This window comes from Suncus etruscus, chromosome 6 (assembly GCF_024139225.1).
Source record: "Suncus etruscus isolate mSunEtr1 chromosome 6, mSunEtr1.pri.cur, whole genome shotgun sequence".
Taxonomy (NCBI): domain Eukaryota; kingdom Metazoa; phylum Chordata; class Mammalia; order Eulipotyphla; family Soricidae; genus Suncus; species Suncus etruscus.
Genome location: NC_064853.1, coordinates 37,278,219 through 37,293,653, shown reverse-complemented (window position 1 = coordinate 37,293,653; position 15,435 = coordinate 37,278,219). Strand labels below are relative to the sequence as shown.

General features: G+C 43.4%; 1 non-coding gene and 1 pseudogene across 1 annotated transcript; both read right to left on the bottom strand.

The window, feature by feature from the left end:
- Positions 1–8,604: 8,604 nt before the first annotated feature.
- Positions 8,605–12,163, bottom strand: LOC126011713 (40S ribosomal protein S27-like; annotated as a pseudogene).
- Positions 12,164–15,328: 3,165 nt separating this feature from the next.
- On the bottom strand, positions 15,329–15,435 carry LOC126012840 (U6 spliceosomal RNA). The gene has a single exon (XR_007497194.1). It is a non-coding gene; the product is annotated as a U6 spliceosomal RNA (small nuclear RNA).

Genomic DNA, 15,435 nt, shown 5'->3' with positions numbered 1-15,435 from the left:
CACTCTGTGGTTACTCCTGACTGTGTGCTCAGAAATTGTCCCTGGCAGGCTCAGGGGACCATATGGGATGCAGAGTGTTGAACCCAAGTGCCCTGCCCACTGTGCTATTGTTCCAGCAACACATTGTGTAATTTTAGATGTATAGCAAAGCTAAAATATGACTGGAGCCCTTATAACAGGCAGAAAACTTAGCTAAAAAGCAGGGCCTTGTGACAAACACAGAACTTTGCTAAAAGCAGGCCACTGCAACAAGCAGAGAGCTGTACTAAAAGCAGGCAGCCTTGAGACAGAAATGTAAACATTTAAGATTTAAGACTTGTACAGAAACAAAGAAGGCACAGAATTTTGGTCCTGGGAAACTGAGTCTAACTTATCTGAGGTCCCCATTATCTGTACATTCCGACCTGCCTGAAATGGGTTCCATTATCAGTGCACCCCGGACTGATGGAGATGGATCTCATTATCTGTACATTCCGCCCCACTTGCCGATGGATCGATCCTATTATCTGGACAATCTGGCTATATTTGTGGATCAAAGTTAAGATGCTCTTCATGCTCTCCAGGTTTTTTTTTTTAAGAAAATATTTTTTAAGATACCCTTGAATTTTGGAGTTGTTGGTAATAGAGTTTCAGGCCTACAATATTCCAACTTTAATCCCTCCAACAGTGTCCACCTTCTTCCCAATGTTCCCAGGTTTCCTCTTGCTCCCATCATGTCTCCTTGTAGACATTTTTTTGTTTGTTTGTTTTGGGCCACACCCGTTTGACGCTCAGGGGTTCCTCCTGGCTAAGCACTCAGAAATCACCCCAGGCTTGAGGGGGACCATATGGAACGCTGGGGGTCGAACCTCGGTCCTTCCTTGGCTAGCACTTGCAAGGCAGACACTGTACCTCTAGCGCCACCTCACCGGCCCCACCTTGTAGACATTTTTAAAGTTTAATTCTGGTAGTTTTGGTCCCATGCTTATCACAGTGTTGACTCTAGGGTTTAGATATATACACTTCTACTTTACACCCTAGATGAGTTTGGGCCAGAACCTTGTCCCTTTATTTCTTCCAAACCACCTCTACATGCCATCTCTAATTTCTCTCTGGCATTTTTTTTTTTTTTTGGCAATTTAGGGCCAAAGACTTTCCCCCTTTGATTGACACCCTCTATTTCCTTGACATAAACACATTTTTTACATAAACACATTTTTATTGCATGACAAAAGATGCTCTTCAACTTTTTCTTCTTTCTTCCTCCCTCTCTCCCTCCCTCCCTCCCTCCCTCCTTTCTTTCTTTCTTTCTTTTCTTTCTTTCTCTTTCTTTCTTTCTTTCTCTATCTTTCTTTCTCTTTCTTTCTTTCTATCTTTCTTTCTTTCTTTCTGTCTTTCTTCTTTTTTTCTTCCTTTTTCTTTCCCTTTTTCTCTTCCTTCCTTCCTTTCTCTTTCTCTCTCTTTCTTCCTTCCTTCCTTCCTCTCCCTCCCTCCTCCCTCCCTCCCTGTCCTCCCTCCCTCCCTTCCTTCCTCCCTCCCCTCCCCTCCCTCCCTTTCCTCCCTCCCTCCCCTCCCCTCCCTCCCTCCCTCCATCCTTCCTTCCTTCCTCCCTTCCTTCCTTCCTTCCTTTCTTTCTTCCCCTTCCTTCCTTCCTTCTTTCCTTTCCTTCCCTTTCTTTCTTCCTTCTCTTTCTTCCTTTCTTCTTCCTTCTTTTCTTATTCTTTCTTTCTTTCTTTCTTTCTTTCTTTCTTTCTTTCTTTCTGCTTCTTTCTTTCTTTCTTTCTTTCTTTCTTTCTCTTTCTTTCTTCTCTCTCTCTCTCTCTCTTCTCTCTCCTCTCTCTTTCTTTCTTTCTTTCTTTCTTTCTTTTTCTTTCTTTCTTTCTTTCTTCTTTCTCTCTCTCTCTTTCTTTCTTTCTTTCTTTTTTCTTTCTTTCTCTCTTCCTTTCTTTTTTTTCTTTCTCTCTCTCCCTTCCTTCTTTTTTTTTTCTTTCTCTCTCTTTCCTTTTTTGTTTTTGTTTGTTTGTTTGTCTGTTTGTTTGTTTTTGGGTCACACCCAGCAGTGCTCAGAGGTTATTCCTGGCTCTACACTCAGAAATCGCTCCTGGCAGGCTCAGGGGACCATATGGGATGTCGGGATTAGAACCACCATCCTTCTGCATGCAAGTCAAATGCCCTACCTCTATGCTATCTCTCCTGCCCCTTCTTTCCTTTTTCTGGCTGTGGTTCTCAGAGGTTACTCAGGGACCATATGGGATGCTGGTGCTTGAACCCAGGTCCACTATGCTATTGCTCTGGCCCAAATTTTCATATTCTTCTATTTCTAGGAGCCAGAGAGATAGTATTGAAGTCACGTTCTCTCCTAGATTGGTTGAGGCTTGCTCCCCAAAAAGCTCCCAAAACGGGAAAGCAATTTCCATTCCCCTGTCCCCCAGGACAGGTAAGTGATTCTGGTAGTATCTATCCTTAGTACATAATCCACATAATCCACAGAGACAGGAGGATAAAAAAAAAAAAAAAAAAGGTGAAAAGGTCGGACACAGAATCGTTTGTCAGCCTGCCAGCAGTTCCAAAAACAAAAGCCTGCTAGCTAACTGCTGAAAGGACCCTGGCTTCCCATCTCATCACCTTTTTATTCGGATCTGAACAGCGCCCCCACCTGGTAGGTCGTAGGTGGGAAAGCAGGCAGGGAAACAAATATCAAAGAGAAATATTATGAAAGCCTCTATATACTTAACATAGTACAGCAGGTAGGGCATTGACTTGTATGTGACTGACATAGTTCTCTGGCACCTCGTAAGTCCCCTAGCATAGCCAGGAGTGATTCCTGAGTACAGCCTGGAGTAAGCCCTGAGCACAGGTGAGACTCAAAAACTAGTTTTCTTCCTCTTCAACACCTCTGGTGTAAATGACATTCCAGATAATGTCCCCTAAACCCCTATGGCCCTTCTGCATCCGCAAGCTACATATTCATAGAACCTTCTTGCAGACACCTGGAGCCTTGTCCTCCATTCCTTTAAAGTTTCACCATTACAGGTTTTCCTGGAGAAAGTCTGAGACTGAGGGTGTAACTCATTACCACTGAGGCCAAATGTGACTTCCAAACTATTTTTTTCTTTCAGTACCTATGGTAGTGCCTGAATAGTGGAGTTTCAAGAGATCTGGGCATCCAGCAGCAATGTGACCTCTCACCTTCCACTCCAAGTTTTAATTCTACTCACCTTAGTGCTGTACACAAAGCCTTTTGTGATCTGATCCTTTGCTCCTTCTTCAGTTTCTTTTAAGACTTGCTGCACATAATTGGTAGTTCTCTGCATTTCTGCATTTCTTGCATTTCTATATTTTCATACACACTAACCCCTGTCTGGAATATTCTTCTTTACCTACTCAAATTAGCTTTAATAAGGCAGAGGTAAGCACTTCTTGTTGTGCTTGTGATGCTTGCTATAATAGGACATTTTGTTGGACCATTCAGTCAGTGGTCTGAAAGCAGCCAGTATTAAAACTTCATATTCATATGTAAGAAAGGCATATTTTTTGTTGTATTTTGTTTTGGGGTCACACTCATTGGTATTAAGGGCTTACTCCTGGCTCTTTGCTCTGGGATTACTCTTTTATTTCTTTTTTTTTTTTTTTTTGGGGGGTTTTTGGGCCACACCCGTTTGATGCTCAGGGGTTACTCCTGGCTATGTGCTCAGAAATCGCCCCTGGCTTGGGGGGACCATATGGGACGCCGGGGGATCGAACCGCGGTCCTTCCTTGGCTAGCGCTTGCAAGGCAGACACCTTACCTCCAGCGCCACCTACCCGGCCCCTCTTTTATTTCTTTTTAAGTATGGACAATTTTTATTAGATGTGAGCATACATAAGTATATCACATATTTTATTTTAGGGGGCACAGGGGTTACTCCTGGCTCTCTGCTCTGGAATTACTCTTTTTTGAAGTATGAGCAATTTTTTTGGGGGGGTCACACCCGGCGTTGCTCAGGGGTTACTCCTGGCTGTCTGCTCAGAAATAGCTCCTGGCAGGCACGGGGAACCATATGGGACACCGGGATTTGAACCAACCACCTTTGGTCCTGGATCGGCTGCTTGCAAGGCAAACGCCGCTGTGCTATCTCTCCGGGCCCAAAGTATGAGCAATTTTTATTAGATGTGAGCATACATAAGTATATCATATTTTTGGTTTTTTTTTGGGGGGGGGCCACACTCGGTAGTGATCAAGGATTATTCCTGACTCTATGCTCAGAAATTGCTCCTGGCAGGCCTTGGGGACCACATGGGATGCCAGGATTCAAACCCCTGTTGGTCCTGGGTCTGCTGCTTGCAAGGCAAATGCCCTACCACTGTGCTATCTCTTCGGCCCATATTTTTTATACATACATACATACATACATACATACATACATACATACACACACAAATTCATACAAGTTATAAGAATATTAGAGCATGAAAATGAGATGATCTGGGATCAAATATAGCCATTGACATCTATGTCATCTGCTCTATAAATTGAACATCCTTAGCCTCTTCCTCCTACTCCTTTTTTCTTGTCTTCTTTGTTCTTTTCTTTTTCTTCTTTATCCTCTTCTTCGTCTTCATTTTCTTTGCCTTTGTCTTCCTCTTCTTCCTCCTCTTCTACCTCTTCTTCCTCTTCCTCCTCTTCTTTTTCTTCCTTTTCTTCCCCTTCTTCCTTCTTTTTCTTCTTCCTCTTCTTCCCCTTCTTCTTACTCTCCTCCTTTTTTCCCCCTTCTTACAGAAAACTTCTGGGAATTCTGGGAAAATTTTTGCTTTCCTGATACAAAGATATTAGGAAAAATGAAAGACATTCCTCTTGCCATCTCCTGTCTGCAAAAATGATGTAATAGTTGGAGCCATGGTAAACTTTTTGTTAAGATGAGATGTTAAGCATGAGAACTTCTTTGCTTGGGGCCCGGAGAGATAGCACAGCGGTGTTTGCCTTGCAAGCTGCCGATCCAGGACCTAAGGTGGTTGGTTCGAATCCCGGTGTCCCATATGGTCCCCCGTGCCTGCCAGGAGCTATTTCTGAGCAGACAGCCAGGAGTAACCCCTGAGTACCGCCGGGTGTGGCCCAAAAAACAAAAAACAAAAAACAAAAAAAGAGAAGTTCTTTGCTTGAATGTTCTTTGCAATTACCCAGAGAGACTTATTTATTTGTTTATAAATTATTAAGCTTTTTTTTTTTGTTTTTTTTTTTTGTTTTTGTTTTTGTTTTTTTTGGTTTTTGGGTCACACGCAGCAGCATTCAGGGGTTACTTCTGGCTCTACACTCAGAAATCACTCCTGGCACACTCGGGGGACCATATGGAATGCCGAGATTCAAACCACCGACCTTTGGCACACAAGGCAACCGCCTTATCTCCATGCTATCTCTCCAGCCAAACTGAGGGACTCTTTCCCCAAAATTCCTAATTGAACAGTTCACAAAGAGAAGAAAAGATAAAAAATGGGGAAAATAAACAATCTGACATAAGACAGTGGACACAATTATCACCATTTAAGGGAATATTCAATAATAGCTATAGCAGTTGAGGGAATATATCTACAATATTCAAAGGCGATATGTATGTTCCTTTTATAGATAGTTGGGAGGAGGGTGCTGAATCCTGGACACGCCTATGGTCTGTGATTTAGCCTTCTGGAGTCTGCAAAATGACGCCCCACAGTTCCATTGTAGGGAAATGCATTTGAGTGGGAACTAATCAGAAACCTAGTATGGTAGCAACCACAGTTACACAATGAAGGAAGGAAGAGGCCAAGAGGCCGCTGAGAGTAAACAAGTAGAAAAAGAGTACTGGTCTCTTCCCAACCTGAGAGTCCATACTTTCATTTTCCTTTTCAATATATAAGGTATATCTATATAAGGTTTTTTAAATGGAGATCAATGAGGAGAAAAAATTACCAGTGAATGTCCCAACATACACTAGTGCTGCATCAGCCCACCCTCCTCCCCATGCACCCCCCCCTTAGAGGAGGGAAAGAAAAGGGGGAAAGCAAGAGGACCACTATAGAGTCCACCTGAGCCAGCACCCAGGAAAGGCCTGGAGTCCAGGGGAGAAATAGGGGAAAGGCTGGGGGCCTGCCAGGCCTCCCAGCACCCCCCAAGCTAGGGAGAAGGCCTCTGGTATGGGGTGTTCTCTAACCCCATACCTGGGAAGAGCTAGCCTCCCGTATCAGAGAGAACCAGAAACCAGATTATCTGCCCGGCTCCTCCCAATGCTCCTTTTCCCTAGAGTGGGGGGGGGGGAAGCCTAGGGCCCCTAAAAGGTCTCACCTGAATCCCACTTTGGGCCACCTGGGCCGGCACCCAGGAAAGGCCTGGAGTCCATCCTCCTTCTTCTAATATAAAGCAAGATTAAAAGTATAATATGCTAACTATAACTGTGAGGCTATATTGTTTAATAGCTATTCTTTATTCTAAATTATTCTATATAGTTCTTTTTTTTTTTTTTTTGGTTTTTGGGCCACACCCGGTAACGCTCAGGGGTTACTCCTGGCAATGTGCTCAGAAGTTGCTCCTGGCTTGGGGGACCATATGGGACACCGGGGGATCGAACCGCGGTCCGTCCAAGGCTAGCGCAGGCACTTTACCTTCAGCGCCACCGCCCGGCCCCTATATAGTTCTTTATACTTGGTCTAACATCCTGATCCCAAGCATTTTATAATATTCTCAGGAATCAATGTTTTTCCTTAACAGGCTGTATTCCGTTCAGGTATTCTGAAAGACTATCAGGCCTCAGTTTCCCACATCAGGTATTAAAATTTCAATGATTAAACTCAAGAACACAAACTATGACTATTAAAGGTATGAAAAACTTACTTTAAAAAACAAATGTCCCAGGGCCGAAGAGATAGCATGGAGGTAAGGCATTTGCCTTTCATGCAAAAGGTCGGTGGTTTGAATCCCAGCATCCCATATGGTCCCCTGAGCATGCCAGGAGTGATTTCTTTTTTTTTTTTTTTTTTTTTTTTTTTTTTTTTTTTTGGGCCACTCCCGGCGGTGCTCAGGGGTCACTCCTGGCTGTCTGCTCAGAAATAGCTCCTGGCAGGCACGGGGGACCATATGGGACACCGGGATTCGAACCAACCACCTTTGGTCCTGGATCGGCTGCTTGCAAGGCAAACGGCGCTGTGCTATCTCTCCGGGCCCGCCAGGAGTGATTTCTAAGTGTAGAGCCAGAAGTAACCCCTGAGTGCTGCTGGGTGTGACCCCAAAACAAAAACAAACAAACAAAAAACCTCAAATGTCCCTACTTTGAAGACCTCAAGTTAATAATTTGTAAATTACCAGGAAATCCATGTCAAAATTTTATATACCAAGTTAACAAAATATTTAGATCATTATAAAATATATTTAAAGACATTTAATGCATTTCCACACTTAAATTTTAAGACCAAAATTATATTTGATACATGTTGACAACCTGCTTATAAAATTTAGTTACTTTCATAATATTAATTACTCATGGGCCCGGAGAGATAGCACAGCGGCGTTTGCCTTGCAAGCAGCCGATCCAGGACCAAAGGTGGTTGGTTCGAATCCCGGTGTCCCATATGGTCCCCCATGCCTGCCAGGAGCTATTTCTGAGCAGACAGCCAGGAGTAACCCCTGAGCAACGCCGGGTGTGGCCCCCCAAAAAATTAATTACTCGGGGCCGGGCGGTGGCGCTAGAGGTAAGGTGCCTGCCTTGCCTGCGCTAGCCTTGGACGGACCGCAGTTCGATCCCCCGGCATCCCATATGGTCCCCCAAGCCAGGAGCGACTTCTGAGCACATAGCCAGGAGTAACCCCTGAGCGTCACCGGGTGTGGCCCAAAAACCAAAAAAAAAAATTAATTACTCATAAAATTAACAATATTATTTTAAAAGGCTAACTACAATATTTTTCACAATATTTTTTATTTTCAAATACTTTTAAGATCAAAATAATTTTCTTTTTTTTTTTTTTTTTTTTTTTGGTTTTTGGGCCACACCCGGTGACGCTCAGAGGTTACTCCTGGCTATGCGCTCAGAAGTCGCTCCTGGCTTGGGGGACCATATGGGACACCGGGGGATCCAACCAGGGTCTGTCTAAGGCAAAATAATTTTCTTATAGAAATATAAAAGACTCAAATTTTAACACTTTTGTGTCCATTTGAATTTAAAACACCAAAAAGTTTTTCTTTTACTAATAATCTGGTATTACAAGTGACAGAATTATGACCTTGCTCTAAAATTCCTGAGAGGCATGCACAAAGGGAATTCAGTGCCCTTATCTCCCTGTTGCTCTTTCTCCCTGGAGAATCTTTTAACCCTTACAGACCTGAATTTAGAAAGTTCCCTAATTTGCAGTATCTTTTTTTTTTTTGGGCCACACCCATTTGATGTTCAGGGGTTACTCCTGGCTAAGCGCTCAGAAATCGCCCCTGGCTTGGGGGGACCGTATGAGACACTGGGGATCGAACCGAGGTCCTTCCTTGGCTAGCACTTGCAAGGCAGACACCTTACCTCTAGCGCCACCTCACCAGCCCCAATTTGCAGTGTCTTAATAATTACTTTACACCATCCAATGCACAAAGCTTAATTACACAAATGCCTTTGGAAAAGGCACACTCATCCTGCATGATTCAATTCACAAACTTCACAATCATTCGAGGCCTCTTATCACGCACATCAAAAATATGACAATACTTATTATAAATTTCACATGAACAGAGTTGCTGAATCTTTTTCATTCTACCCTCACCACTCTCTGCTGTCTATAGCAGAGCAATCAAACTTACAACTACAAAGACATACACAGGCTAGCACTATTTCTGCTGAACTCAAGCCAAATTTCACCAACTTTAAGAGAGGTGACATCCTCTCCATAATTTCTCTCTATGTTTTTTTTTTTTGTTTTTTTTTTGTTTTTTGGGCCACACCCGTTTGACACTCAGGGGTTACTCCTGGCTATGCACTCAGAAATCACCCCTGGCTTGGGGGACCATATGGGATGCCGGGGGATCGAACCGCGGTCCATCCTACGCTAGCGCTTGCAAGGCAGACACCTTACCTCTAGCGCCACCTTCCCGGCCCAATTTCTCTCTATGTTTTAACTACACATAACACAAAACCACACACAGATGGACATACGAGGGCCCATATTACAAGGAAAAGAAACAAACACATTCAAGTAACAAAACACAACCAGACAACACTCTTGAACATTTCATGTTACAAGACAATGTATTAGACTCATTATTTTATTATTATTATTATTTTATTTTATTTTGGTTTTTGGGTCACACCTGGCGGTGCTCAGGGGTTACTCCTGGCTGTCTGCTCAGAAATAGCTCCTGGCAGGCACAGGGGACCATATGGGACACCGGGATTCGAACCAACCACCTTTGGTCTTGGATCGGCTGCTTGCAAGGCAAACGCCGCTGTGCTATCTCTCTGGGCCCTAGACTCATTATTTTAATGCCCATAATACACATAGTTTTAATTGTTGTTCCAGTATGAAAAGAAAGTAAAAGAAAAGGCCGTTTCAGGAGATGAACAAAGAGAAGAAAAAGCCAGAGAGAAAATTCAACGTGAAGGAGAAAGAGAGAAACACTATAATTCATAACAGTAAAATTCATAAAACAATATCAAAATTCATCAAACAATATCATCTGCCACTTTCAGTGGAGGGAGGGGACCTTAAGGAGGGGGAACCTTAGGACCCTGAGGGAGGGGTCATCCGTATGTTTCAATGGGGGTTATTCTAAGTTATCTTTTAACTCTTCACAATATCAAAAATACTACCAGTCTTCTTGGCTCTCTATATTTCACCAGCATTTTTTCCACAGGCTATTCTATTTTCACCATCCTTTTTTCACAGGCTCTATTTCTCTATTATTCTTTTTTTTTTTTTTTTTTGGGCCACACCCGTTTGAAGCTCAGGGGTTACTCCTGGCTATGCGCTCAGAAATCGCCCCTGGCTTGGGGGACCATATGGGACACCGGGGATCGAACCGCGGTCCGTCCTACGCTAGCGCTTGCAAGGCAGACACCTTACCTCTAGCGCCACCTTCCTGGCCCCTATTTCTCTATTATTCTTATATTCACCAGCCTTTCTCTCAGGCTCTACTTCACTATTATTCTTATGTTCCCAGCCTTTCTCTCAGGCTCTATTTCTTTTATATTCACCAGCCTTTCTCACAGGCTCTATTTCACTATTATTCTTATATCATCAGCCTCTCCTATGGGCTATATTTCACCAGCCTCTCTATGGGTTCTATTTATACTGGCCTGTCCTGCAGGCCTTTTCTTCTCTATCCTAAAAAAAAAAAAAATCACAACTTATCTATCCTGGAGTTTTCTTATGCTCTGACTCTTCTGCTGAATGTGGTTGCAGCTCACCGCAGTCGTCTCCCATCCTGAGAAGCCACATTGGGCACCAAAGTGTGGGTGCCCCTGCCTGCAGGGACACCAATTAAGATGTGGTTATTCTTTCTTGGAGGGAGATCGCACAAACACAAAGACACAATGATAGACACGGAGACAGACAAGAGTGGGAAAAGGATTCCAGATCCAAATCCAAATCCATTTATTGAAACTCAAGGCCCGGCTTATATACTTTTTGTGGGCACAGTTCCGCACGAATACATGCCAGTAGGCGACAGATACATTGAAGAGGCCAGCTTGTCCAGGTAATAGGACCCATCAGCAAGTGGGACGGAATGTACAGATAATGAGATCCATCTCCATCAGGTTGGAGTGCATTGATAATGGAACCTATCTCAGGCAGGTCAGAATGTACAGATAATGGGGACCTCAGATAAGTTAGACTCAGTTTCCCAGGACCAAAATTCTGTGCCTTCTTTGTTTCTGTACAAGTCTTAAATCTTAAATGTTCACATTTATTTCTCAAGGCTGCCTGCTTTTAGCACAGCTCTCTGCTTGTTGCAGAGGCTTGCTTTTAGCAAAGTTCTGCACCTGTCACAAGGCCCTGCATTTCAGCTAAGTTTTCTGCTTGTTATAAGGGCTCCTGGCAGTATGGGACACCAAGGATTTGAACTCATATCTGAGCCACTGCACCCCACCTCCAGGTTCAGAGCCTACTTTTTGCCCATAATAAAACTCTATTGAACAGGGCCGGGCGGTGGCGCTGGAGGTAAGGTGCCTGCCTTGCCTGCGCTAGCCTAGGATGGACCGCGGTTCGATTCCCCGGCGTCCCATATGGTCCCCCAAGAAGCCAGGAGCAACTTCTGAGCGCATAGCCAGGAGTAACCCCTGAGCGTCACAGGGTGTGGCCCAAAAACCAAAAACCAAAAAAAAAAAAAAAACTATTGAACAATGAAACCAAGACAGAGGAGCACTGCTGTATACCTACTAAATGAAATATGATTATATAGTTTGGGTAGATTAACTAGAATGGATCAATTGATAAGGTATCTTATTCACTATCACATGAACTTAGGAAGTTGTGTGATTGGTAGCTCATCTACTTCCTCCTCCTATTTTTCCTTCTCCTCCTCCTTCTCTATCCTCTTCCTTCTCCTCCTACTTCTCTTCCTATTTCTCCTGATTCTCTTTCTCCTTTGCCTCCTCCTCTTGCTCCTCCTCTTCCTTCTCTCTGTCCTCTTCCTCCCCTCTTCCTTCTCCTTTTGTTTTTTTTTTTTTTTTTTTTTTTTTTTTTTTTTTGGGCCACACCCGGTAATGCTCAGGGGTTACTCCTGGCTATGCGCTCAGAAGTCGCTCCTGGCTTGGGGGACCATATGGGACACCTGGGGAATCGAACCGCGGTCCGTCCGAGGCTAGCGCAGGCAAGGCAGGCACCTTACCTTTAGCGCCACCGCCCGGCCCCGTCCTTTTTTTTTTTTAAATCCATATAGGGTACTGTGGGATAGAAACGGGGTTGGCCTCATGCAAGGTAACTAACTTCCCTGTTGTACTATTGCTCCAGCCCTGGTTTGCTTTCTTCTAAATGAACAGCAGTGAGTCTGGCCTTTCCTTCTGTTGCCTGTCACAACACTGTAGAACAGACTACAAAGAGAACCGCCATCTGAGCAAGGCTGAAAGCCACATTCATCTTAAAGCAGTCTGGACATTTTACACTCAGAAAATAAGAACTTGGACTTTGAACTAGTTGTTTCTTTTTTGCTTTCTTTTTTTCTTCCCCTTCAAAGATGGATATAATAAATATCTAGCCAAAAGCATATTGATCCTTTTTGTGACTCCAACCAGCCCAGATCTCTCCTCAAGTCTTGAAATGCAGACTGCTGTGCCTTACCCCAAGATTTATGATTCCTAGGCTTAGAGAGATCCTGGCAATGTGTTTTATCATACATTTAAAGGTGGTGCAGATGCTACTGCTCTGGAATCACACTTTGAGAATAAGTTCACTTGAGGATAAAATTGCAATGGTTTGATGTGGCAAAACTGAATAGTTAAATTTGTTCACGGATTCCCTTGCTAGGCAGCTGAATTATGTAAAAGACAACTTTCTTTTTTCTCTTTCTTTCTTTCTTTCTTTCTTTCTTTCTTTCTTTCTTTCTTTCTTTCTTTCTTTCTTTCTTTCTTTCTTTCTTTCTTTCTTCCTTCCTCCTTTCTTTCTTTCTTTCTTTCTTTTTTTCTTTCTTTTTTTCTTTCTTTCTTTCTTTTTTTCTTTCTTTCTTTCTTTCTTTCTTTCTTTCTTTCTTTCTTTCTTTCTTTCTTTCTTTCTTTTTCTTTTTTACTTTCTTTTCTTCTCTTTCTCTTCTGCTCCTCCTCTTCCTTCAGTTCCTCCTCCCCTTTCTATTTCTCCTTTCTTGCACCTCTGGATTTCTTCTGCAGGAAAATATGGCACTATTAGTTTAATAATGGTAAATATCTCTCAACTTTGCTTATTCACTTTCTTCTACAGAAGATGAGAATTTAGATGTCTTTAAAATTATATTTTTTCTCATTTCATGTCGCATACTCCCCCCAATATTTTCCAATTACAGAACAATATTTTGTCCCATTAATTCTCAACATCTTCAGTATAATGACTAAATATTATTGATAACTGAATCTGGTGTTTCTTTTTTGCCCCTTTCCCCAGGTCTAATCATTTTTTTACCCTGAAATCTTTTATACTTGCTTCATTTTCTGTGACTCTAGGATGACTCAGACTTCTAAACCTGGACTCAAGAGAGTCTCCTCTTAGTTTCAACACATCAGCTAATCAGAGAATTTCCTTTCTCTCTCTTTCTGTTCCATAGTGCCTGCCTGCTGCTCATCCTGCTGCAAAGCTGCTGTCCTGAAATCCCTACCACCACCACCACACTGCGAATAACCTTCATTTTTTGCCTAGGTCTGCTGATATGTTTTCTAGATCAGCTTTTTTCTTTTTTTTCCTGATCTGTGCTGTCTTTTCTTGACAGAGTCAATGTGGGAGGGAAATTAGTTAAGTTGCCAACAGAAAGCACCTTGCCAAAGTGAAAGTGATAAGTGACAAGTGTCGAAAAGGGGGCCGGTTTACAAAGTTCAACAGCTTCAGAAAACACACCCAGCAGGGTCATGAGATGCCTGTAGCTGGCAGCAGCTAGCAAAAGCTGTTCCACTCCACGCTTGACAGACAGGACTGCAGATCTAGGGAAAAGCAGGAGAGGGTCACCCACACATGCACGCTAGCTGTCACTTTGAGGGAGAGATCATAGAAAAGTAACTTATTTTCTTCCACTCCTTTCCACTGATCGCCCACTCTTGCCAGTGTGCGGGGAACAAAGGGCGCTGCTACCTATGCACCTGGGTGCCTCAGGGTCACACCACTAGGTGGCGCAGGCGAGCGATTGTGGAGGGACAGGGGAACTAGATGGCGCAAGAAGAGGAATTGTGAAGGTCATAAACTAGCACTAGCTATAGGCCTTATGGTGTTTGCTTTGTCCATGGCTAACCCATTTGATCTCTGGCACTGAAAGGTGCCTTGAGCACCACGAAGAGTGATCCCTGAAGACAGAGCCTGGAGTAGCCTCTGAGTTCTACCAGGTGTGGCCCAATCCCTCAACCCACCCCAAAATGGAATTATGAAATAGAGTGTCTGAATACTTCCTGTAGATAAGAATTGGAATCCTAGAGAATTCTGAGTTGGCAACTTTGTTTCTTCAAAATTTTGGAGTCAATGTTTCATTGTTTGACAGCTTCCGGAGTTGCCCTTGAGAATGTGTCACGGATTGCTGGTTATTTTTCTCTCACTCGCTTTTTTTGTTTGTTTGTTTGTTTGTTTGTTTGGTTTTTGGTCACACCCTGCAGCACTCAGGAGTTACTCCTGGTTCTATGCTCAGAAATCGCTCCTGGGGGCCGGGCGGTGGCGCTCGAGGTAAGGTGCCTGCCTTACCTGCGCTAGCCTAGGAGACGGACCGCGGTTCGATCCCCCGGCATCCCATATGGTCCCCCAAGCCAGGAACGACTTCTGAGCGCATAGCCAGGAGTAACCCCTGAGCGTCACCGGGTGTGGCCCAAAAACCAAAAAAAAAAAAAAAAGAAATCGCTCCTGGATGGCTCAGGGGACCATATGGAATGCCGGCAAACCACCGACCTTCTGCATGAAAGGCACACGCCTTACCTCCATGCTATCTCTCTGGCCCCTCACTTGCTTTTCTTTTCTGAAATTTTAGGATCTTGTCTTCTACCCATTGCTCTATTTGGGGAGGGGTGGATTTTCAACATTACAGAAGAAAGTTCACAGAGTATGTACCAGCCTTACTCAGAACTTTTAAAACCCTAACAATACAGAAAATGTGGCTATAAGGGCCATTCTCTTGCTTTATTATAGAGTTGCAATGCAATAGCTCATATATGGTGTCCAGTTATTTATCATGTACAATAACAAAGTATGATCTCAGTGATGACCAGCTGGTCTGGGGTTCAGACATGATTAGTATCATCAAATCTGATTCCATTTCCAGAATTCGTAGAGATTGATAGAATGAAATTGGATAGTATGGAATTGATAGTATGAATAGGATGTCTCATAGGGAAACTGGGGAAAGAAGGGAAGAGGGAGAAGTTTCATAGAGGTAGGGGTCACTTGTCTTTTGAGGAGAACAGTGAGCTGATAGGGTGCAAAGTTTTTAATCAGTGTTCTGGCAATGGACATGAACTACTGGGACATAGGAAAACGTCCAAAGACCAGCCAAATTGTCTTTATGAAAAATTTGCAAGTGCACACAAATAGTCTGGGACCCAGATGACAATGTGTGATACTGCAGCTGGGGAGAGCCCTGATGCTGTGAGCATCTAGAAACAGTGTCGACTCAGCTATGACAAAGGAGCAAGGAGTCTCCTCATTGAATAGGGTTAGGACAATTTGACAAGCAAAAGAATGTTACTAGACTCACTTTTTTTTTTTTTTTACTTATAAAAAATATGGAACGCTTCACGAATTTGCGTGTCATCCTTGCGCAGGGGCCATGCTAATCTTCTCTGTATCGTTCCAATTTTAGTATATGTGCTGCCGAAGCGAGCAC